General features: G+C 45.9%; 1 long non-coding RNA gene across 1 annotated transcript; it reads right to left on the reverse strand.

Moving 5' to 3' along the window:
- Positions 1-3,437: 3,437 nt before the first annotated feature.
- On the reverse strand, positions 3,438-25,597 carry LOC119953857. The gene is made up of 2 exons (XR_005458126.1): positions 25,463-25,597; positions 3,438-3,773 (listed from the first exon to the last, which is right to left on the reverse strand). It is a non-coding gene; the product is annotated as an uncharacterized LOC119953857 (long non-coding RNA).
- Positions 25,598-25,928: the final 331 nt, after the last annotated feature.

The raw sequence follows: 25,928 nt of genomic DNA on the forward strand, positions 1-25,928 counted from the left end.
TCTTTCTCACACATACACACTCTCACCTCTTTTTCACACGCACACTCTCTCACCTCTCTTTCTCACACATACACTCTCTCACCTCTCTTTCTCACACATACACTCTCTCACCTCTCTTTCTCACACATACACTCTCTCACCTCTTTTTCACACGCACACTCTCTCACCTCTCTTTCTCACACACACACTCTCTCACCTCTCTTTCACACACACACTCACCTCTCTTTCTCATATACACACTCTCTCACCTCTCTTTCTCACACACACACTCTCTCACCTCTTTTTAACATGCACACTCTCTCACCTCTTTCTCACACTCTCTCACCTCTTTTTCACACGGACACTCTCTCACCTCTCTTTCTCACACACATACTCTCTCACCTCTCTTTCACACACACTCACCTCTCTTTCTCACACACACACTCTCTCACCTCTCTTTCTCACACACACACTCTCTCACCTCTCTTTCTCACCCACACACTCTCTCCCCTCTTTTTAACATGCACACTCTCTCACCTCTCTTTCTCACACACGCTCTCACCTCTCTTTCACACACACACACTCTCGCCTTTCTTTCTCACACACACACACTCTTTCGCTCTACTCCAAGGCTGCTGCCTCCCTTGCTCCATGGTTGCTTTCCCTTACACCCTATGGCCACTTCCCCTCCCACCCTATGGCCATCCCCCCCCCCCCCCCCGCCCCATGGCTGCTGCCTACCTTTCTATGTCATCCACTCGCCTTCACTCCATTGCCCGCTCACCTTCACACGACCATTTTCTCCCTTTCACTCTTCTGCTCGCCCTCCTTCACTCTCGCCCTTGGCTGGGAATTTGAATATTCACTATTTTCCGCTAATCCGAGGCTGGATTCTCAGTGCATTGGCTGCTGATAGGCTTACTAGTGTGCCCATCAGTAGCCAATTCAAGGTGAAAACTGCCTTCAACTGCACACACTAGAAGGACAACCTTTTTCAAATTTATAATGGTCAGACCTACCATGGAACCCCTGGATATATCCAATGGAATCACAGGGTTCTGCAGAACCAGTTTGAGAAAACCTGGTCTAAAGCAACCTCAAACAGTGGTCCGGGTGTAATTGGAGGCAATAGTATGGGAAGAGAGTTTTTGACAGGGACTAAAAACAATAGCTTCAGTCTTCCTAATATTTAATTGAATTTATACTATTTGACTATAGCTTGCTTCGTAATAAAAGCTGCCGTAAGGCATTTAAAATGTTCCTCTTTGAGTGTATTAAATAATTACTCACCTAACATTTTTTTCTATTTTGTTTACTTCACTTCCTGTTTCCAGGACATTTCTTTAAACCTGTAGTTTTATTTTTTGCTCCTCCGGAATAACCTGTTCATGCCCTTTGTGTTGACAACATAAATCCAACACGTGACAGCAACATGGAACGAAGGAGTGGAAAGATAAATGAGTGCACAGATTAGAAATAAGAGGATTTTCAGAAAGGACTAGTTTGTTTTTAAAAAAAGGAAAGAAACAAAATACTCATAGTAGTACTGTGCCAACATATACCAATAAATGGGCATATCCACCCATTAGGGAACAAATAGGTGTAAGACCATTCACACTTACCAGTACACTTGTGTGAGAGAAAAGGTACAAATATTCACAACAGGACATGTTACATAAGACTAGTTTTAGATCTTCATGAATGTATGCCAGCATTATCTTTGCAATGGCAGTATGTTGTGAATGAGTTAAATGTGGCTTTGAAAAGAGATCAAGATAATAACTTTTCTGTACATAAACTGGAAGTACTAAACTTACCTCGAAAGCTAGACCTTATATTAAATCACTTAAATGGTGCTGATCCTTTCATTTCAATTATATTTTATTAACATTGTTTCTTGATCACTATCTTCTAAAGATTTTTTAAACTTTCTTGAAGCCTTGTATTCTCCACCTGACATTTAATTAACATTTGGCTTCAAGCCCATTATATGATGCATTTGAGATGTCACTCTGTGATCAGTGATTCATATCTATATCAGCTTTCATATTATGTTTAAAAAAAACTGAGAGTGTTAACCCTCTAAGTGCCCATTTCTTTCCACTCACATTATGAATAAGATACTAATCTTATTGTATTCTAAAACTGGGAGCTCTGGGGTTACAGTAGCAAAATTGGTAATGGCTTTTAATATCTTATTCTGCATCGACTGCTAATTCAGGTAACACAGTACATTTGTTTGGTAATAAGAATCATATAACTTCAAACTTTGATTTCTAACGTCAAAGGATTTTGATTGTGGCTGGATCAAGGGAGATGCCAGTTCCGGCTGAGAGTCACTGCTTTGTTTCATCTCCTGCGGGGCAACTCTCGGGTGACATTGCCGGATCCTTGGCAATGGGTTGACAGGCTGCTCGTTTGAGCAAGAGATAGAGAAGTCAAACCGAAACAGGAATATTTTTTTTTGATAACAAAAACAGCGCAGAAGGATCACCAAAGTTTCCTGGGAGCTCAGCTCTGGAATTCCTTCCTGAGACCTCTCTGTCTCTCTGCCACACCATCTTCCTTTAACACACTCCTTAAAACCTACCTTTTTGGCTAAACTTTTGGCCATCTGATCTAATATCTCCTTGTCTGACTCAGTATGGTATTTTGTTTTATAATGCTCCTGTGAAGGACCCTGCTCTGTTTTATGAATTTAACTTTGCTATATAAATTGTTTCCAAATTACGCTCATTTTCCTAGGCTACAGGCACTAGACAACAAATTTGGAGGTTTGTTCACATCCAGAAGTATTTCGTTTACCAAGAAACTTGATTCGCGTACACCAGTGAAACTATTAAATATTTTAGTATAGCTTTCTGAGTCATATTCAGTGATTTTAAATCAGGTTAGTCCCAGGTGGAGAACCTAGTAGTGTGTTTAGTTTTGGAATACCCCATTTTCAGCTGCGTTAAGGAAACTGGACTAAGTAGCCACTTAACTACATAGATTTCCCAATTTTATCCAAAGCGACCACTCTGCCACTTCATATTTAACAATTAGTGTAAATAACTGCTAAGACTAGCATAGGCTGTAAACATATTTTCTGTGCATTTTAATTGGGTAATTCCAGATTGTTCTATTTTACTTGGTCTAAGGCTGCATTTATTTATGTCAGCAAGTTACTGAGTCTTTTTTCTACCCTCTCCGCCATTAAAATCTTTCATCTGGGACTTATCACCATGAAAAATGCAGCAAATGGTGTGTTACTAGATTTACAGATATGGATTAGACACCTTCATAAAGTCCTGGCTTAAATACTACCAATATTTTTATTAAAAAATCCTTGCGAGATAACTTTTTCCTGGGTAGTGTTACACAATATTTTGAGAGGATATGTTATGTGGGCAATTTGTGTTCTGGTTAAACCAATAAAGCTCAATAATGGTTTTTACGCACCACTTTCTCGCATGAACATTTTTGAAGTTGGTATTTATTCATGAATCATAAAAAACTAAAACACGTACTTTGTGATCCTCCATTACGGGCAGGTTATTGCCATATAAATTCTGGCAGAAATGTGAGCAAAAAAGAAAGCGGACTTTTCATGGCAGAAGCAAAATGTAAGTTCTCTGGCAGCTTTTTTGCCCAGTTTCTTTTGTCGTCCCATGTGTCTCCCTAATCCTCAGTATGCTCTTTGTTGAACACACTTCAGCTCCCGTTCTTGCCTCTCTGTTTTTTTTCTCATTTCCCCATGCCAGTGTCCACCGAAATTCTTCCCTCCACATTAGTAAGTTGCCTGAGATGTTTTTCTGCACATGAGGAGTACAAAATAATGTGCATATAAGAGCCTTAGTCAAAAAAGACCAAGGGAATTCTCTCAGTTATCTGGCAAACATTATCCTTTAAGCAACACTGAATACAGATTATCTGGTCACTTATTTCATTGCGCTTTGTCTTTTTTTAAAATTCTTTGATGGGATGTGGTCGTCACTGCACCATAATTTCTTGCCCATCCCTAAGCCATTTTAGTCAACTACATAGGCCTGACCAGGTAAAGACAGCAGATTACCTTCGCTGAAGAACATCAGTGAACCGGATGGGTTTTTAATGACGATCAACAATGGTTTCACAGTCATCATTAAACTTTAAACTTCAGATTTTTTTAATTGAATTCAAATTCCACCGTGGTGGGATTGGAACCCGGGTCCTCAGATCATTACCCTGGGAGAATTCAGAATGTCCAAATGACCTAATAGCACGTCTTTCGGGACTTGTGGGAGGAAACCGGAGGAAACCCATGCAGACACGGGGAGAATGTGTAGACTCCGCACAGACAATGACCCAAGCCAGGAATCGAACCTGGGATCCTGGTGCTGAGAAGCAACAGTGCTAACCACTGTGCAACCGTGCTGCCTATTAAAACTGCCCTCTGTATTTCTTACATTACAACAAAGATATCATCTCAAAGTACTTTGGCTATATAGTGGGCGGGATTCTCTGATCCTGCAGCTAAGTGTTGACACCATCGTAAACGCAGTCGCGTTTCTCGACAGCATCAACACGGCCTCAGGAGCAGCAATTCTGACCCCTATAGGGGGCCAGCATGGCGCTGGAGTGATCAACGCCACTCCAGCTGCCGATCCCCGGTGTCAGATGGGCGTCGCGGGTCTGCGCATGCGCAGTGGCTCCCTTCTCCGTGGCGGCCCCGACGCAAATGGCGTAGGGCTTCAGGGGCCGGCGCAGAACAAAAGAGGCCCCCAGCCCGAGAGGCCGGCCCGCCAATTGGTAGCCCCCCCCCCTCCCCCCTCCCCCAACCAGGCTGCCCCCAGATGCACTACGCTGAGGTCCCGCCGGGTAAGAGCAGGTATGGACGGCGCCGGCGGGACGCAGCTTTTTTAGCGTGGTCGCTCGGCCCATCCCGGGCCGAGAATCGCTGGTGGGGGGGAGGGGCCTGCAGATATTCCCATCGCCAGTGAACGGAGCACAAACACAATGCCAGTGAATGGCACACCGCCGAGGAACACACGGTTGGGGAACCGGAAAATCCAGCCCAAAACATCAATTTTGGCAAAATGAAATTCTCAGCTGAAATTCAATACATGGCATCATAAGTGAATGGGAACGTCACTTGTAGCTTGTGAGCATTGCTATCGGCACAAAAAGCTATAATTTGTGTTCTATTATGATTGAGCTGCACCTGGGGTTGTTGAGATCAAGGCCCAACTAAGATGGAAGACAAAGGCTCCACAGATGAGTTGTACAGCATCCAATAAAGGCAAACAATGAAATACTGTTCTTCTCGCCCAAGAGATCAGATATACAACATCTATACTTGTGTCCAGAAATCGCAGTCTTCACAAACTATTATTATTATTATGCAGCAAACCGACTGATCTTTGCAACTTTTAAGCAGCACATTCTTCTTTCAGCACATTGGATGTAGAACAGAGCTGCAGAGCCAACTTGGTAAAACGTAAGAGATTTTTTTTTACACTGCAGGAGATATATGGCAAACAAAATTGACCATTCAGCCCAACAAGTCCATGCTGCTGTTTGTACTCCACATGAACCTCCTCTTCCCCCCCCCCCACATCTTTCCTCATTTAGAAAGCGCAATGAATTTGCTGATAAATAAAATAAACAAATAAACAAATACCCTTAAGAGATCCCATCCTTATTTGTATCATTCCAAAGTATTAACCATCAATTAAAGATTGGACTTAAATAATTAGAGAAGCAGTGCACCGTGCCTTCCCAAATTATTTTGCTTTCTGTAATATCCCCAATACAAGCATTAATGAATGCAATGTTAAAGAAGAATTTCTTGAAGTCAGTCATCTCTGAGAAAACCTCTTACCTGCTTTTTATGCATGACTTCATGCCTTATTTGCTATTGCCAATGCTTGTTGGCAGAAACTGCAGACATTAGTAGCTGGCACATAATGCTTGGCACAAAGTAGGTTCGAGATATAAGATCAGTAAATCTCAGGAAACCGGCCCACCTCTGTGGCTATATAAGAAACGCTGAGACGCGCATTAAACCTCAAAACAATGTGAAGGGTCTTCATGGAGGTGAACCTTCTTGTCACCCAGTTTAGCAAAGTCTCCTATGTTCCACTCAAAAGTGCCAACAAATAATGAAAGATTAAGGCAGGTATGATGAGTTTCTCAGCAGAATGGAAAGATAGTGTTAGTCACAGTCACAGGGAGACAGTGGCGTAGCGGTATTGTCACAGGACCAGTAATCCAGAGACACAGCCTAATGCTTTGGGGACCTCGGTTGTAATCCCACCACTGCAGTTGGTGGAATTTGAATTCAATAAAACTCTGGAGTAAAAGTCTAACAACAACCATGAAACCAGAGTCAATTATCGCAAAAACCCACCTGTTTCACTAATGTCCTTTAGGGAAGGAAATCTGTCATCCTTACCTGGTCTGGCCTACATGTGCCGCCAACTCCACAGCAATGCGATTGACCGTTAAGTGCCCTCAGGAATGGGCAATAAATGGTGCCTCAGCCAGCGATGCCCACAAGAAAAACAATGTACTATCAAAGTACACAATTTAAAATCTTCATTGTAAGAAATTAAAGACACAATTGAAACAACAGCAACACTAGAAACAGACTGGAAACTCATTGGGTGAAATCTTGTGCCCTCACCCGTGGCAGGTTTGGTGGTGGGGACATTTAAACGGGCAGGAGGGTAGTAGGTCGAGACCCTGCTATTTATCTGCCTCCATCCACCTATGTCTCTGGCGGGAAAACCTATGGATGGCCTCCCTGCACTGCATTGAGGCCCTGAAGTGGACAACTGATGCTCACTTAAGGGCCTCATCCTGCCGCCATCCTGGCTTGTTTGGTTCCGGGCTCCCTGGGTGTTCCCTTTGTCAAAGGCACTCAGTGCCTGATCGAGGGACCTAACTATTAGAAGGGAGAAGGAAGGGGTCCACTAAAAGTCACCATCTGTCCTTACTGCTGAACCGCGTGCTGGGGTATGATGCTGCCGATCAACTCTGTCTAACTCTCTAAATGTCTGTCTGTCGAAAGAGGCAGGGTGTTAGTATCTCATCCCTTTTGTAGTGAGGAAAAGGATACAAAGGTTTGAGGTCACGTACCAACCGACCCAAGAACAGCTTCTTCCCTGCTGCCATCAGACTTTTGAATGGGCCTACCTCATATTAAGTTGAACTTTTCTCTACACCCTAGCTACACTGTAACATTACATTCTGTACTCTCTCCTTCTCTATGTACGGTATGCGTTGTCTGTATAGCATACAAGAAACAATACTTTCACCGTATACTAATACATGCGACAATAATAAATCGAATAAAGTCTCCATTGTCCCAGATGACGCTAGGCTGCTTTTCCCTTTGAGGGAGAGAGTGGACTGGTAGTGATTTACCTGAGGATCACCACCCTCAGATGGGGTGGGGGGGGGGGGGGCTAGATTGAGAAGGTGGGGCCATCACAGATAACCTCAGCCGATACGGGAATTGAACCAATGCTGGGGGCCTTGCTCTGCATCACGAACCAGCTGCCCAGTCAATTGAGCTAAACCAGCCCCCTTTGAGAAAGCAGGACCTTCATGGTAACCTCACCCGGTATGGGAATTGAACCCATACTGTTGGCATTGCTCCGCACCACAAGCCAGCCACCCAGCCAACTGAGCTAACTGGAACGTGCCCCCCCCCCCCCCCACCCCCAGTCAACTATATGCATAAAGAAGGAACAGATGTTTCATAAAAGCTTGAAAGTTTTCCGCAGACATTTCAGCAATTGATATAAGAAATATATAGTAAGTGGACACACCCGACATTATACTTTGCTTGACAGCAAGTAAGTCATCGTAACTTTCAAACTGTATGGTTTAATGTTGCAGCCTATTAAGAAGGGAACTAACTGGGGGCACTCTGATTATAAAAATTTGCAGCAGACTTACTGTGAACTCTAATCAGTTTTCTGAGGAAAATAATATGCGGCTCATTTTCCGATTCCAGTTCCCTTTTTCCTTTAAAGCTGCAGAATCCCGTTTAGGTCACTTACATAAGCATTATCCAATCAATCAAGTCTATCCCACAGCTTCATTAAGATGCCATGGCCTCACCACAATGATTTGCAATGGGTTTCAACAACAAAAAAATCAGTTTTATTCCAACTTGCATTTGATTTCAAAGCCTTTCACTGCTCGAAATCCCTATTTCCACTTTCAAATGCAAACTTATGTTGATTTGTGAATGAGGTAAAAGTGTTTCCTTCGTGAGCCTGAGAAACCGCTTGAATGCTCATTAAACCTTCTCATTCTCCTGGTTGCTTGAACACTTCAACGATTTCTTCCTCCCCGTGTCCCATCCTCCCCACCCTGCACCCCCCCCCCCCCCCCCCCCCCCCCCCCTCCAATCCTCCCGCCAAATGAGAAACAAAAGCATTTGTTGGAGTTCCAGAATTATTGAAAATAAAATAGCATTAATTGTGCACGGAAATGTGGTTGCCAGCACATTGCTGTGGATCACAGGATAAACACAGCCGCTGCAGCCAAATGTTAGTTAGGGAGCTTTCAGAGGCATGATCCATGGCCTCAATTCTGTCAGAAGTAGAAGGCATTTTAAAAGAGGGCTGTGTTACAGAAAAGATGAATCAGTCGTACAACTTGTAGGTTCGATTTGAGTCAGCCAAAATTAATTAGCCTTAAGAATGGGAGAGCCAATGGTTTCAGAAAGTGAGGCAAGGGGGTAGAAGCTGTGGAGGAAAACAAATAGTCCAGGGGCTTTGGAGCAATTGATTTTCTTTGAACATTGGCTACTTTCAGGAAGAACTGGTTGAGAGGGCTTACTGCTCATCTGAAAGTACGATGGGATGGAATTCCTTCTGTCAAAAATTTCAGTGAAAATGTTGGTATCAGTACAAAAAGGGAATCCTGTTTAGTACTCAGATGTCTTCTTCAGTGAGATTATCTGACAGGAGGAATTTCACCCCCCAAGATGTCTACACACTAGATTATCCTCATTGCTTTGAAGTTATAGGAAATGTTTTTTTTTAACCATTCTATTCTATTCACAAAACTCTGGTGAGTCCTATTTAAAATATTTGAATTTTGCTCTTTCCAAGATGGAAATGCAGCATGGCGGGATTTACCAGCTGTTCACGCCAACGGGAAATTTTGGTCCCACACTGGAGCACAGGTTTCCCGGCGACGAAGGGTGCTGTCACCAGGAAATCCCGTTTACAATGGCGGGGTTGGTAGATTCTGTTGGTGGGAGCCTCCGCTGCTGAAAAGCACATGGTGGGGTGGTCGGTAAATCCTCCCCATGTCTTCCCACCTATCTTCGCCTTCACTGTGTGGAGATCAAGACCAATAATGACTTCTACCAGAACTCATTTTTTGCTAGGATTTAAAGACACATGGAGCTCTTCACCCCACCTCAGCCCAAGAGCTATGGACCACCAAACACTCTCCTCCATTTCAAAATCACAATGGCCTCCGATTGCAAATGATAAAGATAAAGATCCTTTGTTGTCACAAGTAGACTTACATTAACACTGCAATGAAGCTACTGTGAAAAGCCCCTAGTCGCCACACTCCAGTGTCTGTTCGGGTACACAGAGGGATAATTCAGAATTCTCACCTGGTACAGGAATTGAACCTGCACTGCTGGCCTTGTCCTGCATCACAAACCAGCTGTTTAGCCCACTCAGCTAAACCAGATGGAGTAGTAAAGTGAAACCTGTTGTACAAATAAACCAATACCCCGCTGTCAGAGGCAGCAGAATTGTCCTGAATTCGGAGAGGTTGAAAAGATTTATTACACAGTAGCTCCACTGGTACTAATTGACGGGGCAAAGAAATATGAAAGTCAATCTAAAAATGCACTGACCATTTTCAGCATTTCCTAAAGAGATCTAAAAACAATACCACTTTAATTCCAGCGAATATAATCCCAACTAATTCAATCTCTCCTCATACATACATCAGTCCCACCATCCCAGGAATCAGCCTGTTAAACCTTTGCTGCACTCCCTTTAGAGCAAGAACATCCTTCCTCGGATAAGGAGACCAAAACTGCATACGATATTCCAGGTGTGGCCTCATCAAAGCCCTGTGTAATTGCAGCAAGACACCCCAGATTCTATATTCAAATCCTCTCGCTATGAGGGCCAGCATACCATGAGCCTTCTTTACCGCCTGCTGCACCTGCATGCTTACCTTCAGCAACTGGTGTGAGAGGACATGCAGATCTTGTTGCACCTTCCCCTCTCCTAATTTATGGTCATTCAGATAATAATCTGCCTTCCTGTTTTTGTGACCAAAGTGGATAACCTCACATTTATCCAAATTATACTGCATCTGCCCCCATCGGGTTTCCTGATCGACAATGGCGGGCATCAGCAGAAGCTACTATGGGAAATTCACACTGGCATGAAACCCATTTTTGCACTCCTATCGATTCCTCCCTGCCCACCATTGAACATGCCAGTGGGGATATGGGAAAATTCCACCCAAATCTTTCATAATCTCTTTCCTTCCCATAAACTGAATGACAACTAGAATCAGTTCATACGAGGAAGGAGGAAGGAAAACTTCACATGAGTCACCTTTATCCCTGAGCACCTCCCAAAAATGTATCAGGAGGTGTACAGGGTGAGGCCTGGAGATGGCTTTCTGGCTGCTCAGCTGAGCGATGGCGTCTGACTTGGTGGGTAATTTCAATGCTGGCATCCAGATGGCAAGCTGGCAGAGTAGGGCACTCATCCCATGACAGGATGAAACTCAGGCAGGTTTCATAACACATAATCCATTCCAGCAGGGTGCTGTCCAGGTGGAAAAGAAGGAAATTATACTTCATATGTTTGAAGCTGTGAGAATGAACCTAAAGAATGGTGGTGAGGGGAAAACAATTAATTTAAGAAGGCAAAACCAGCCCATCAAACATTAAACTCGCAATGCCCAATATGTGGCTTTTTGCTTCATATATACTTCAAAATATTCAGTGTTCGAGACATCTTTAACACTGGCAGATTTTAAGAAACGTCTGCTTCAAAATGAAACACCATGCACCCAAAACTGCACACCAGTTTAATGCATCTTTGACTTTGCATTATGACATGCACAGAAGGTTAACCTAGCAATTCATACTTAACAGGTTACTGTCTAACCGATTTAGAAGCAGGACAATGAAAAGTCATGGCACAACAGTCCAATAGATAGTACAGGTAGAGTATGCTTTATCCGTAATTCCGAAAATTGAACACATTCAAAATCCACACTTGTTTTTGAAGGCCGGCGAATTTAGCTGGGAAGTCTGTGACCCGAGCGGACATGATCCAAGTAGGCACAAACCTCGTTGACGACACCCTGTATTTATTATTCACTGATACATTACATTTCTAGCTACTTTATTGATTTTAGACGAGAGTTAGGCTGGGCCTCAGCCATTGTAATGTAAGTAGGCCTATAGTCATTATCCGAAAACCAAAATTGTTTGAAATCCAAAAGGCAATCGACCCCAAAGGTTTTAGACAAAGGATAGTTAATCAGTACAGTAAATGCAAAAATGTTGATATGTGTGTACGTTTCAGAACTTCGTGCATAGGTTTTGTATGACTGTCAGATTTTATTTGGTGTTCACTGGATTTATTAATCATGCCTTTAGAAAATAAATACTTCAAAGTTTGTGTAAAATAACATCGGTGCAACTGCACCACCTCAGAACAGAAACAGCTAATACGCTCAAATAGATATGAATGGAAAGGTAGCCTGGAGGCAGATGGTTCTGCTGCAACATGTTGTGACATAGGGGTGTGGGTTAGAGCTCGTGATTCCACCCACGCAAATAGTTTTTCATCTCAATGGAGCCATATGGGGGAGGCACCAAATGGAAGTTAGATATTTCCCCAGCAGAGGATCATTAGGTGAGTTGATGAGTCAGTGTTGGAGCATTGCAGGACTGGGAGTTGAGAGCTTCTCATCTGGCCACGTTCCTCAGCCAGTGAAGTTAATCCCACACAGAGATTGGAGAATGAAGCAAACAAGTATTGCTCAAAATACCACATGCACCTAGAAAACCCATGAACTGGTTAACGATACAAAAATTGTGGCCTAAGTCTTCTGTCCCCTCCACGGTGGAGTCAGTGCAAAGTCCATTGACTTTGGCGGGCCCAGAAGATCTGGTCAAAAGAGTGTAAAATGCCTGGCAGCCAGCAATGAAAATGAAAATTCATGCCAATTTAACTTTGAAAGTGCAATAAACTTTGTGATATCCGGCACGCTACCAACTGGAATTCTCTGTTAAACAGAATTTCCGGCGTTCCCAATTTAGCATGGCCAATCCACCTACCCTGCACATCTTTGGGTTGTGGGGGTGAGACCCACGCAGACACGGGGAGAACGTGCAAACTCCACACGGACAGTGACCCAGGGCCGGGATTGAACCCGGGTCCTCGGCGCCTTGAGGCAGCAGTGTTAATCCCTGCGCCACCCCGCAGTTACAAAGTTATCTGGAATCTATACCTATATATTGTATTATTTTATAGGTTACTTTTTGTTTTCGTGTACTGTTGATAATTAGAAGTAAAAAGAATACTTTTCCTTACTTCCTGAGTGCTTGCATATCCGTTCACACTACACGTTTTGCGTTGCATTCCATTGTTATAATGGGACTCTCCGTTAGCCGGCATTTTTGGTTCCTGGCACCACCCGTTCCCCGTGCATTCCAGGTTATGAAGATTTTACTGCACTACAAAGCTCCGTAATAAAAAGGAGCTTTTTTTGACACTCTTTGCACTTGTAAAGTTGCAACATGGAGGAACTTTTTAGAACAGAAGAACGGGAAACTTGTCAGGATGGTTACCCCACTTCACCACTGTGGCAACTCTATCAGCTCGCAATGATGTAATTTATCGATACACCACATAAATTCTTGTAAGAAGTAATTTGTTATTTATAGAATCATAGAATTTACAGTGCACAAGGAGGCCATTCGGTCCATACCGGCCCTTGAAAAGAGGCCCTCCACCCTATCCCCGTAACCCAGTAATCCCACCCAACATTTTTGGACACTAAGGGGCAATTCAGCATTGCCAATCCATCTAACCTCCATATCTTTGGCATGTGGGAGGAAACCAGAGCACCCAGAGGAAACCCACGGGGAGAGCGTGCAGACTCCGCACGGACAGTGACCCAAGACGGGAATGGAACCTGGGACCTTGGAGCTGTGAAGCAACTGTGCTAACCACTGTGCTACCTTGCTGCTTGGGTTAATTCAGAAACTACCATTCACCCTGCTTCTGGGTCTTTTTAAGTATAATTAAGGTACTTGGACAGGACAGTATGTTCCATTTGGTAAGAGTATAAGTTTCTACGATTTGTTGCAGAACATTGTGCTGTAACTGATCACATGGCCTAATCACCAAATGATTCTCTTAGTGTCACGTGAACTTTGAATCATTCTTTCCGAAGCTTTAACTGTTCTGTGCAAAAACAAAGGTTCATGTTTAATGCTGTTGGATTTGACCAATTTCTGGAATTTTATGGAAACATCTGTAATAAATCTTCCATCATCGCAGAAGAATTAAAAATTAATAATGAAAATCAAAAGTCAGAAGTGATAGAGCTCCACTCCATTTAATAAAAAACAGTTACCACTTATAATAATGGAACTTCTACCTCATGCTGCACAGCATACTTTTCTCCATGTTTGGAGGCTATTTTATTGCAAATCTACAGTAAGTAGCTCTTTGGATCACTTTCAATACCTTTGAAAATATTTTGATCCAACCACAAGACATCATATAAAGAAGTACACCGCAGTCACTCCGTAAATATTGCAAATACAAAAATTCAGAGTAGTTCGGTTTTAAATTAAGAGAATTTAAGTCTTCAATAATAAATGAAACTTTGTGATCTTAGTGTTTCCTTAAATATATAGGATCACAGGAGCAGGAATATGTCAGTAAGACAGGCTGCCTGTTCATCCGTCAGTGGCTGACCTACAACATAACTCAATATAGCCATCTTCGTCGACCATCCATTCCAAAATTAACAATTCAGCAACAATTTCCATTTTCAGAAAAGAGATCCAAAATTCTGCTGCCCATTGTATGTGAAAAGTGTTTCCTACTTTCGCTGCTCAAAGACCTGACTCTAAGTTTTAGACTATGGCCCCCAAGTCCTGGACTCCTCAAACAATGGAAATGGTCTCTCTCCCTCTATCCCATTTGCTCCCCTTAATATCATGAAAACTTTCTAAATTCCAAGGAATCCAATCTTAGTTTGTGTACTATGTCCTGGTAATTCAACCATTGAGCTCCAGTGGCTGGATTTCCATCTGGGGTCGGGAACCTGACTCGAGCGATCTTCCAGGGTCTCAATCCTGCATCCCTTCAGAAGCAGATTTTTCAGTGTCAGGCGGATTAATGGCCAGAGGGGCACGCTTGCCATCTGGTTAAAGAGAGGCAAAGAAGGATCCTGAGGCTGGAGAGTCAAAAGTAGGCCTTCGAGCAAGGCTGCTATTGTATGTAGGTGAGAGCGAGGCTGTTTGAGGTGGCCTCTGAAGACCTTTCAAATATATAAAATAGAAAGAGAGCACAACTGCAATGGTTGTCTTCTGGCTGTGTTTTGACCATGTTAGATCTGTCTGCTGACTTAAAAGTTTCCAGAGAGATGCCTTACTCAACCACTTAATTATCTTTGCTGGCTACTCGCTGCTAATGGTAGTCATTCAGTCCCCAACCCGACCATTTTGGAAAATGGTTCCAAGGCACAATTTATGCTGACAAACTAGCAAGCTCGGCAGTGGTGAGAAATTCTGGGCCTGTCGGTTTGACCCCTGTCCCACCAGACCAGGCTTTGAAAATCTGATATAATTCTGGTAATTCTGCACTGCACTCCTTCCAAGGCTGATATATCCTTCCTAAGGTGTGGTGCCCCATGGTGCACTCGTGGTCTAACCAAGACTATGCAGCATGAATTCTACACACTTCATCAGGAAGCAGGAGTGAGGGTGGGGGTGTCTGCTGAGAGCCACCCTCCTATCCTTGCTGCTGACCCATCTCCTCCCTCCCTTGTGATACCCATCTCCCCATTTGCCATCACTCACCTGCCACCTGGGCCTCGGGTGCATGCTGTACCAATAGCAACCATTGCCACCCTGGTGGCACTGCCTTCCCAGATGGCAAAAACAGTTCAGACCTGTATTCTTTTTCCCTTTTTTTACTGCTTTTTCGCTCTGCGTAACTCTGATTGGCTGGTAGCTCTCATTGGGTTTCACTTCTGCCCCCAAGGTCTTTGGATCTGGAGTACACACGTCGCTGTCTGGTTAAGTATCCAAATGGCTTCTCTAGCCAGCAGGCTAAAACCGGATTGCCTCAATTAAATACTGCCCCTTGTGTGTCACCATTAGTCACATTCCTGCCAATTAGAGTATCTGCCCATTATTCCTGATGTGTGTCTCCTTTCACTCAGCCAATTTTCTACTAGTTCAATAATTTGCCTTCAATTCCATGGCCGGGATTCTCCCCTACCCGGCGGGGCGGGGGGTCCCGCAGTGTTGGAGTGGCGTGAACCACTCCGGCGTTGGGCCGCCCCTAAAGGTGCGGACGTCTCTGCACCTTTAGGGGCCAGGCCCTCACATTGAGGGGCTAGGCCCGTGCCGGAGTGGTTGGCGTTCCGCCGGCTGGCGTGAACGGCCTTTGGCGCCATGCTAGCCGGGGCCGAAAGGTCTTCGATGGCCGGCGTAAGTCCGCGCATGCGCCGGAGCATCAGTGGCTGCTGGTGTCATCCCGGCATATGCGCAGGGGAGGGGGTCTCTTCCGCCTCCGCCATGGTGAAGACTATGGTGAAGGCGGAAGAAAAAGAGTGCCCCCACGGCACAGGCCTGCCCGCCGATCGGTGGGCCCCAATCACGGGCCAGGCCACTGTGGGGGCACCCCCATGGGGTCAGATCACCCCACGCCCCCCCCCCCCCCCCGGACCCCGGCGCCTGCCCGCGCCGCCAATCCCGGTGTTTTGATTCCTGCCGGCGGGAGAGGCTTGTCAGCGGCGGGTCTTCGGCCCATAGCGGGCCGGAGACATGCCGCGGGCGGCCCGCTGACCTGCGCGGCGCGATTCACGCCCCCGCCAAATCTCGGTGGCGAAGAATTCGGGACACAGCGGGGGCGGGATTGACGCCGGCCCCGGGCGATTCTCCGACCCGACGCGGACTCCCATTCCGTCGGCTGGCATGAACGGCCTTTGGCGCCACGCCACCCGGGGCAGAAAGGACTTCGCCGGCCGGCGTAAGTCTGCGCATGCGCCGGAGCGTCAACGTCTGCTGACCTCATACGGGCGCATGCGCAGGGAAGGGGGTCTCTTCCGCCTCCACCATGGTAAGGCCATGGCGGAGGCAGAAGAAAAAGAGTGCCCCCATGGCGCAGGCCCGCCCGCCGATCGGTGGGCCCCGATCGTGGGCCAGGCTACCGTGGGGGCACCCCCCGGGTCAGATCGCCCCGCGCCCCCCTCCCAGGACCCCAGAGCCGCCCGCGCCGCCAATCCCGCCGGTAAGAGAGGTGGTTTAAACCACGCCGGCGGGAGAGGCCTGTCAGCGGCGGGACTTCAGCCCATCGCGGGCCGGAGAATCACCGCGGGGGCACGCCGACTGGCGCAGGGGGCCCAACCGGCGCGGCGCAATTCCCGCCCCCGCCGAGTCTCGGGGGGGTGGGTGGGTTGGAGAATCCGGCCCAAGATTACTCATTTTGATATCTGTTATGTTTTAAGGGAATTTGCTTTTTCTTCACAGTAGAAGGTAAAGGATAACCAGATTGCCACACTGTTGGTTACTTAACCAGTTGTCAGAGTTTGTTGCAGAGGTGTTGCTTGCTCACAGGCTAAGATGGAAGAGAGGGAAATCTCCCAAGTGCCTCTGCTGGTGTCACTGCGTCTCACGTGACATACAATACAGAAGAACATTGGTTATAGTATACAATATCCCTCCTCCTTTACTTCTATAATGCAACGACAAGCTTTTAACAAATATTAACTTAAACTTTTGTTAACTTAAACTCATGATGAACAGTGATTATTTAGCAAAGTATTATTATTATTGTACAATTATGGTTTAGCTCACTGGGCTAAATAGCTGGCTTTTAAAGCGGACCAAGCAGGCCAGCAGCACGGTTCGATTCCCGTACCAGCCTCCCCGAACAGGCGCCGGAATGTGGCAACTAGGGGCTTTTCACAGTAACTACATTGAAGCCTACTCGTGACAATAAGCGATTTTCATTTCATTTCATAAATATATCAGTACGAGAGTCTTTTCGGTTGGTGTTGTTTCTGTTATGTAGAATCTGTCTTTGTTTTAACACTCTCGGTAGTCTGTTCCACGCTGGGCTCAGGCACATCATCTAATAAATTTGGTTCTTCTTCAGCTTCAACGTCCATGGTTGCTTCAAATATTGTGGAATCTGCCTTGAACTCAGTTGTATTTGTAGGTTTAGGAAATTCCCAACATTGAATGTCTGATATTGGCCTTTCAGCTACCGACTCTGCAAATTCTCTTTTTGACGTGAGAGTGAGACTGGTGTATCTTCTCCAAACTCTCTCACTATGAGTTTGCACCTTCTCAGAATCTTTGTGAGTATTGTGGCAGATACCCACTTCTCACCTGAAGAGTAGTTTCTTGTTAAAACTCTTTATCTTGCTCAAAACCTCTTGGTTTTGAAGTCTGTTCACAGTGAGTAACTTGATTTTCATGTTGTCGCTCTACAATGGGAGGACCATTAGGTGGTAAGAGCAAATCAAACCTTGTTCTCAGCTTCCATTTTAGGAATGATATTGTCTGTGTGGAGTTTGCACATTCTCCCCATGTCTGCATGGGTTTCACCCCCACAACCCAAGTATGTGCTGGCTGGGTGGATTGGCCGCACAATATTGCCCTTAATTGGAAGAGAAAAATAATTGGCTACTCTAAATTTAAAAAAAAGGAATGATATTATCGACAAGTTTTGGGTTGTTGCAAAGGCAGCGTTTCTATAGGAAATGAGAACTTATTCACTCTCTTAAATAACGGTCCTTCGTCCAGACATTCGATTGTCTTTTCAGAAGTTGTCGACTTCATGATCATGATTTCAGGCCATTTGAAATGTGCATCCACTCGGACAAGAAACATATATCCTTCAATTGATCCCACAAAATCAATATGTACTCTTTGCCATGGTTGCTTTGGCCAATCCCATAGTTTAAGTGGTTGAAGAGGTGGAGTATTTCGTATCCTAGCACAAGGCTGACATTGACCTACTCTTTATTCAATCTGAGAGTCTAGTCTCAGCCACCAGAAGTAACTCCTTGTGAGCTTTTTGATACATAAAACTCCTACATGTCTTTCATGGAGTTGATCCAGTACATTACTCCACAAGCATGGAGGAATAATGACTCACATCCCTATATAAGTTCTCCATTTTTGAACCGTTAATTCAAGTTTCCTTGTTTGGTTCAACTTGCATTCTGGATTCTTCCTCTGTTTATCTTTGTTTATGTGATATACTTTTCAAGCTCATATCCATCACCAGACCGGTTCTGACCTTGTGTTTCTTTGCCCTTGAGATGCATTAATAGGTACACTATACACCTGGAAAAAATACACATATGTTTATGTAGTTCTGTGATTCAGCGTTGTCCCGCATTGCTAAATGTGATAGACCATCAGCATTTAAGCCCGCATTTATGGGCTGTTAAGATGAGGGACCATCTCTGCAAACCACTCACAGCTAGGGACAGCTATTCCTTTGTATGGACCAAAAATCATTGTCAAAGGCTTGTGGTGTGTTAACAAGGTAAAATGTCTTTCACACAAGTAGTAATGAAATAGTATGACTCCAAAGATTATACTCCAGGCTTCTTTTTCCAATTAAGCATAATTCTGTTCAGCACTTGTCAACGTTCATTATCTCCATTTGGAATTATATGAAAGACAACTGCATTGATCCCATAAGGTGATGCATCACCTGCAACATGTATTTTCAACTTCGGGTCGAACTGAACTAAGACTTCCGGTTTCTTCAACACATTGTTAACTTTAGTAAATTCCTCTTCGCAGTCTTCTGTCCAAGACCATTGTTGGTTCGCAGATAATAATGCACAGAGTGATTTTAATATGGTAGCAATATTTAGAATAAACTTTCCATAGTAATTTATGAGTTCCAAAAAAGATCTTAGTGGCGATACATTCTGTGGACTTGGCACATTTAAAATCGCAGTTATCTTCTTAGGTTCCTTGTGGAGCTCATTGTTATCGATTACATGGCCAACCTTATTTATGGTTGGAAAAATTTGTACTTCTCTCCCTTGATGCGATTTGTGGGCAGGATTCTCCGTTGCCCGACGCCGATATTGTAATCAGCAATCGGCCAGTGAATCCCTTCCGACGCCCAAATCGGGAAACTCCAATTGTTCCAGTTATCAAGCCAAATGGCTCAGTAAGAATCTGTGATGACTTTAAAATGATGATAAACCCAGTGTTGTGTGCTGACCAGTATCCTTTACCATAATAAAGGACCTATTTGTTGTTTTGTTTCGTAATCACAGACTCAATCACTCCATCATTGATGCCGGTTTGATGCTGGTTTCAAGTCCCCACCCCCTCCAAAATGGCTACATTGTGTCACATGTCGCACGCCGCACGCCGTTGCAACGGCGTTGATGCATCATCAGCAAGCCCTCCGCGATGCTCCGCTCCCGATGGAACGAGTTTCAGACTGTGGTCTGAGCGGTTGAGAACCCAGGGTGGCAGCGGTTATCAGGGGGTGACCTGTGGGGTTGCATTTGGCAGGTCGGGTCTGCGCACAGCTGCCGCCATTTTGTATGGCGCGATTGCTGCAGTTCATCGCCATGCGCATGCATGGCCAGGGACCCGGCCATTCTCCGGCCATTTTCGGCACTGGAGCCGGGAGTTTTACCCGGCGCCACTCACCAGTCCCGGAATTGGTGAGGGTTCGGCACCGATTTTGGCGTCGTAAAACACCCCCGAATTCCCCGTTTCAGCTGGCACTTCGCCGCTGAAATGGAGAATCCAGCCCTGTGTCTTTCAAGATGCTCCAATGTGCTTTCTAAATTCTTTAGATGCTCCTGTTCAGTCCTGCTGATAATTAAAATGTCATCCAAACAGCATTGAACACAGTTGAGGCCACTAAGGATTTGGTCCATGGACATTTGGAATAGGCCAGTGCAGACATTATTTTGAACCATAGGTGCTTGTATGCTACCTGAACAGTCCTTTGTGTGTTTACAATAGGTAAACCTCAGCTGCCACCTGCATGTGGAAGTACACTTGGGACAAATCTATTTTATTGAACTGTTGTCAACTCGACAAAACAACAAATAGGTCCTCTATTAATGGTAAAGGATATTGGTCAGCACACAACACTGGGTTTATCATCATTTTAAAGTCACCACAGATTGTTACTGAGCCATCTAGCTTGATAACTGGAACAATTGGAGTTTGCCAATCTCTCGTAATCACAGACTCAATCATTCCATCATTGATTAATTTGCCATGATCCACTTGACTTTTGGTTTGATTGTATATGGCACAGCTCTTGCCTTTAAGCATTTAAGGGTGCTTCCTGGTTTTATCTTAAGCTGTATCTCAACTCCAATCATTTCCTCGAAAGTGTTTTTAAATATCTTGTAATTTTCTAAGAGTTTCTGTAATTCTTCCATCAACCAATTCGTTCACAGCTTGCCAATTTAGTTTGATTTTGTTCTAACATGCTCTTCCGAACAGTGCAGGAAAATTTCATTCTACGACCCAGAAGCACAGAGGGCGGGATTCTCTGATCCTGAGGCTAAGTGTTGACGCCGTCGTAAACGCCGTCGCATTTCACGACGGCATCAACATGCCCTCAGGAGCAGCGATTCTGACCCCTACAGGGCCAGCACGGCACTGGAGCTGCTCCAGATGCCGATGCCGGCATCAGATGGGCACCGTGGAGTAGGACCGGCGCCAATGCGCGCATGCGCAGTGGCTTCCTTCTCCGCGCCAGCCCCGACGCAACATGGTGCAGCGCTACAGGGGCTGGTGCGGAGCAAAAGAGGCCCCCAGCCTGAGAGGCCGGCCCGCCGATTGGTAGGCCCCGATTGCGGGCCGGGCCACAGCGGAGACCCACCCCGGGTTCAGACCCCCCCCCCCACCCCCAACCAGGCCATCCCCGGATGCATGAACGCTAGGTCCCGCTGGGTAAAACCACACGTGGATGGTGCCGACGGGACTCGGATTTTTTGCTCGGCCACTCGGACCATCCCGGGCGGGGAATCGCCGGGGGGGAGGGGCCGCGTAGAGTGGCCCCTGATCGGCGGCGCGCCGACTGCGCTGGCGCCAATTCTCCACTCTCCGGAGAATCGGCGGATCATCATTGGGGCGGCGTCGCACGATTCGTCCCTGTCCCGGTGATTCTCCGGCTCGGCCTGGGCTTAGAAAATCCCGCCCAGAATTCATACAGTGCAGAAGGAGGCCATTCGCCCAATCAGGTCTGCACCGACCCTCTGAAAGAACACTCTACCTAGGCCCACTCCCTCGCTCTACCTCTGTAATCCCAAAACCCCACCTAACCTGCACATCTTTGGACACTAAGGGCAATTTAGCATGGCCAATCCACCTAAACTGGAAATCTTTGGAGTGCAGGAGGAAAATGGAGTACCCAGTGGAAACTCACGCAGATACAGGGAGAATGCCAATTTTTCAGACTGCCCATTTCCTTAAACTTGCACCAAGGTATGGCCCTTCACTGTATTTGGGTACATTAATGCCTTGACAGCTTGCACACACTCCCAGGCGTCAGCATTGTTCCAGTCATCTCCCTTCACGCTTGAGTGACTTTAAAGTAGATAGCTGTGAAAGTGTCCGCACTTGCTGCGAGTGCTGAATTGTTTTGTCCCACTAAGACGAGGAAAGAATGCTAAGGTGAAGGAGCCTTGGATGACAAGAGAAGTGGAGCTTCTAGTCAAGAGGAAGAAGGAAGCTTATGTGAGGTTGAGGAAGCAAGGGTCTGCCTCGGCTCTTGAAGGTTACAAGGTAGCCAGGAAGGAACTCAAAAATGGACGGAGGAGAGCTAGAAGGGGGCATGAAAAAGCCCTGGCGGGAAGGATTAGGGAAAACCCCAAGGCGTTTGTTATGTGAGAAATAAAAGGATGATCAGAATGAGAGTAGGGCCGATCAGGGTAATGGAGGGAACTTGTGCCTCGAGTCTGAGGAGATGGGGGAATTACAGACCCATCAGTCTTACATCTGTGGTGAGCAAAATATTGGAAAAGGTTCTGAGAGACAGGGGGTGGAATTCTCCAATGACGCGGCGGAGTGACCTCGCCGTCGAGTTTCACGACGGCGTCGGAGGCCGATCCTCGCCCCCTATTCTTCCACCCACGGGGGGCTCGGAGCGGCACCACGTAATTTACGTGCGCCAGGCCTTGGTGCCGCGTGAAAGCGGCGCCGCATAAATGACGTCACCCGCCGCCAACCCGCGCATGCGCGGTTGCCGTCCTCCCCCCCGGGCGCCCCGCAAGACATGGAGGATTGATCTTGTGGGGCGGCGGATGAAAAGAGTGCATCCTTTAGAGACGCCAGCCCGCCGATCGCTGGGCACCAATCGCGGGCCAGACCCCTTATGAGCGCCCCTGGTGCTCGATCCTCCCTCCACCCCCCCACAGGCCGCCTACGCACCGTTTGCGCACTGTCACGCTGGCAGCGACCAGGTGTGGTTGGCGCTGGCGTGAACCGGTCACACTGGGCAGGCCCCTCGGCCCATCCAGGCCGGAGAATCGCCTCTCGCCCGCTACAAACGGCGAGTGCCGATTCTCCGAGCGGCAGTCGTGAAACGTGGCACGCCGTTTGGCGGGGGTGGGAGAATCGCGTGTGGGTGCCGGGGCGGCATGGCGGGAATCGCCCGGCACCCCCGCGATTCTCCCACCCAGCGTGGGGGTCGGAGAATTGCGCCCAGGATTTATGATTATTTAGAAAAACATAGTTTGATTAAAGATAGTCAGCATGGCTTTGTGAGGGGCAGGTCATGTCTCACAAGTCTCAGTGAATTCTTTGAGGATGTGACGAGACATATTGATGAAGGTCAGGCAGTGGATGTGGTGTATATGGATTTCAGTAAGGCATTTGATAAGGTTCCCCATGGCAGGCTCATTCAGAAAGTTAGGGGGCATGGGTTACAGGGAAATTTAGCTCTCTGGATACAGAATTGGCTAGCCGAAAGAAGACAGCGAGTGGTAGTGGATGGAAAGTATTCCACTTGGAGGTCGGTGACCAGTGGTGTCCCACAAAGACCTGTTCTGGGACCTCTGCTCATTGTGGTTTTTATAAATGACTTGGATGAGGAAGTGGAAGGGTGGGTTAGTATGTTTGCCGATGACACAAAGGTTGGGCGAGTTGTAGATAGCATTGACAGGATGCAGATCAGGGCTGAGAAGTGGCTGAGGGAGTTCAATCTTGATAAATGTGAAGTGATTCATTTTGGAAGGTTGAATTTGAATGCTGAATACAGGGTTAAAGGCAGGATTCTGGAAATGTGGAGAAACAGAGGGATCTTGGGGTCCGCATACATAGATCCCTCAAAGTTGCCACCTAGGTTGATTGGGGTGTTAAGAAGGCATATGTGTTGGCTTTCATTAACAGGGGGATTGAGTTTAAGAGCCGCCAGGTTTTGCTGCCGCTTTATAAAACTCTTTCTAGACCACACTTAGAATATTGTGTCCAGTTCTGGTCTCCTCATTATAGGAAAGATGTGGATGCTTTGAAGAGGGTACAGAGGAGATTTACCAGGATGCTGCCTGGACTGGAGGGCATGTCTTATGAAGAAAGGTTGAGGGAGCTAGGGCTTTTTTCACTAATAATATCGAACTAGGTTTTCAGCGGGCAGAGAGGATAGCACTAATCAAAGAAGAATCGGAGAGTTCTCCCAATTTATCCATCACCCATCACCACCAAAAGGAAAGTTAACCAATCAGGTATTTTATTGCCATTTGTTGGACTTGCTATTCTGTTCTAAAATTCATTCATGGCGTGTGGGTGTCACAGCCAAGCCAGAATTTATTACCCAACCCTAATTGTTTGTGTGCTGAATGGCTTGCCAGACTATTTCAGAGGGTATTTTAAGAGTTAACCTCATTGCTGTGGACCTGGAGTCACATATAGACCAGACCAGTAGATATCCTTCCCTAAAGGACATTGGTGAACCAGGTTTTTACAACAAATGACAATGGTTTCATGGTCATTATTCAACCTTTTTTTCCAGAATTATTTGTATTGAATTCAAATTCTACCATCAGCCGTGGTGGGATTCAAACCTGGGTCCCCAGAGCATTACTTTGGGGTCTCTGGATTAACTGCCCAGTGACCACTATGGCCATCACCTCCCCAGATGCACTTTCTTTTGCTGTACTTGTCAACATAACATTAACAGCACTTAAAATAATTAATTGACTATGAGGCAATTATCAGTACTCTGAGAACGTGAGATGCACTAGATAAGGATGGAGTTGCGGAGAAATTTAGGACACATATGAGGAGAAATGTCTTCACCCAGAGAGTGATTTGTTCCCACAGAAAGCAGGTCAAAACACTGTCGGCAGAATTCTCCGTCAGCGGGATCCATGCCCGTGGGTTTCCCAACGGCATGAGGTAACCACAATGGGCAACACCATTGGCCGACTGTGGGAATGGAGAATCTCACTGCCAGCGGGGGGGGGGGGGGGGGGGGGGGGTGCACCATGACGGAAAACACAACTGGCAGACTGGAGAATCCCACCCTTGATGTTTTCAAGAAGCAGTTAGACTTAGCACTTGGGGCGAAAAGGATCAAAGGATTTGGGGGAAGTTGGAAGGGGTCAGGCTTTTGAGTTGGATGATCAGCTATAATCATACTGAATGGGGGAGTAGGCTAAAAGGACCGAATCATAGAATCACAGAATTTACAATGCAGAAGGAGGCCATACGGCCCATCGAATCTGCACCGGCCCTTGGAGCACCCCACTTAAGCCCATGCTTCCACCCTATCCCCGTAACCCAGTAACCTCACCTAATCTTTTTGAACACTAAGGGCAATTTAGCATGGCCAATCCACCGAACCTGCACATCTTTGGACTGTGGGAGGAAACCGGAACATCCGGAGGAAACCCACGCAGCAATGAGGAGAAAGTGCAAACTCCACACAATCACCAGAGGCTGGAATTGAACCCGGGTCCCTCGTGCTGTGAGGCAGCAGTGCTAGCCACTGTGCCGCCCTGCTCCCCATGGCCTCCTCCTGCTCCTATTTTCTATATTTCTATGCAATGCAAGTTATTTATTTTCTTTTTTCAGTTTCCCTCCCTTACTATTTTCACAGGCAACTCTTAACGACTAAAACGTATCTGGTCGAACTCTACGTCAATTCAGTTATGAGTAGATTCTTTTTTCTGATGTTGCTCTCATTCCTTTTAGGTCAGTCAGCCAGCCATTTGGTAACAATTTTGGGAAACAGTACTGACTCACCGTGTGAAGTAATCGAATGCTGAAAATCAAATGTCGGCTTGCTGGTGTGGAGTTTCTGTACTGTGATGCTTTAATATAATTTCAGGTGTGATCCAACATTGCAAGCTGATAATTTGTAGTTGTCTATTTGGGCGTTCATTACTAAGAGGATCAAGCACAATTGAAATAAGAACAGAAAAGAACATTGTAATGATGTTTTCTCAAAAATTATAGTCATCATACATATATATGAAGAAGTAAATTTGAAGATATTTAATCAGCGTGTCGCAATGAAATTGCCCATTTAATTATCTTGAAAAGAGGAAACAGAATATGCATGGGAAATGGGAGTAGGAGGGGACCAATCAAGCCTGTTTTGCCATTGAATCAGATTATGTCTGAACATCTATTTCAATCCCACTTTTCTGTTCTGCCCCTATTTCCCTTGATTCCCTATTGATCTCAGTATTACTCATTGTCTGTGCAT

This window comes from Scyliorhinus canicula, chromosome 19 (genome assembly GCF_902713615.1).
Source record: "Scyliorhinus canicula chromosome 19, sScyCan1.1, whole genome shotgun sequence".
Classification (NCBI taxonomy): Eukaryota; Metazoa; Chordata; class Chondrichthyes; order Carcharhiniformes; family Scyliorhinidae; genus Scyliorhinus; species Scyliorhinus canicula.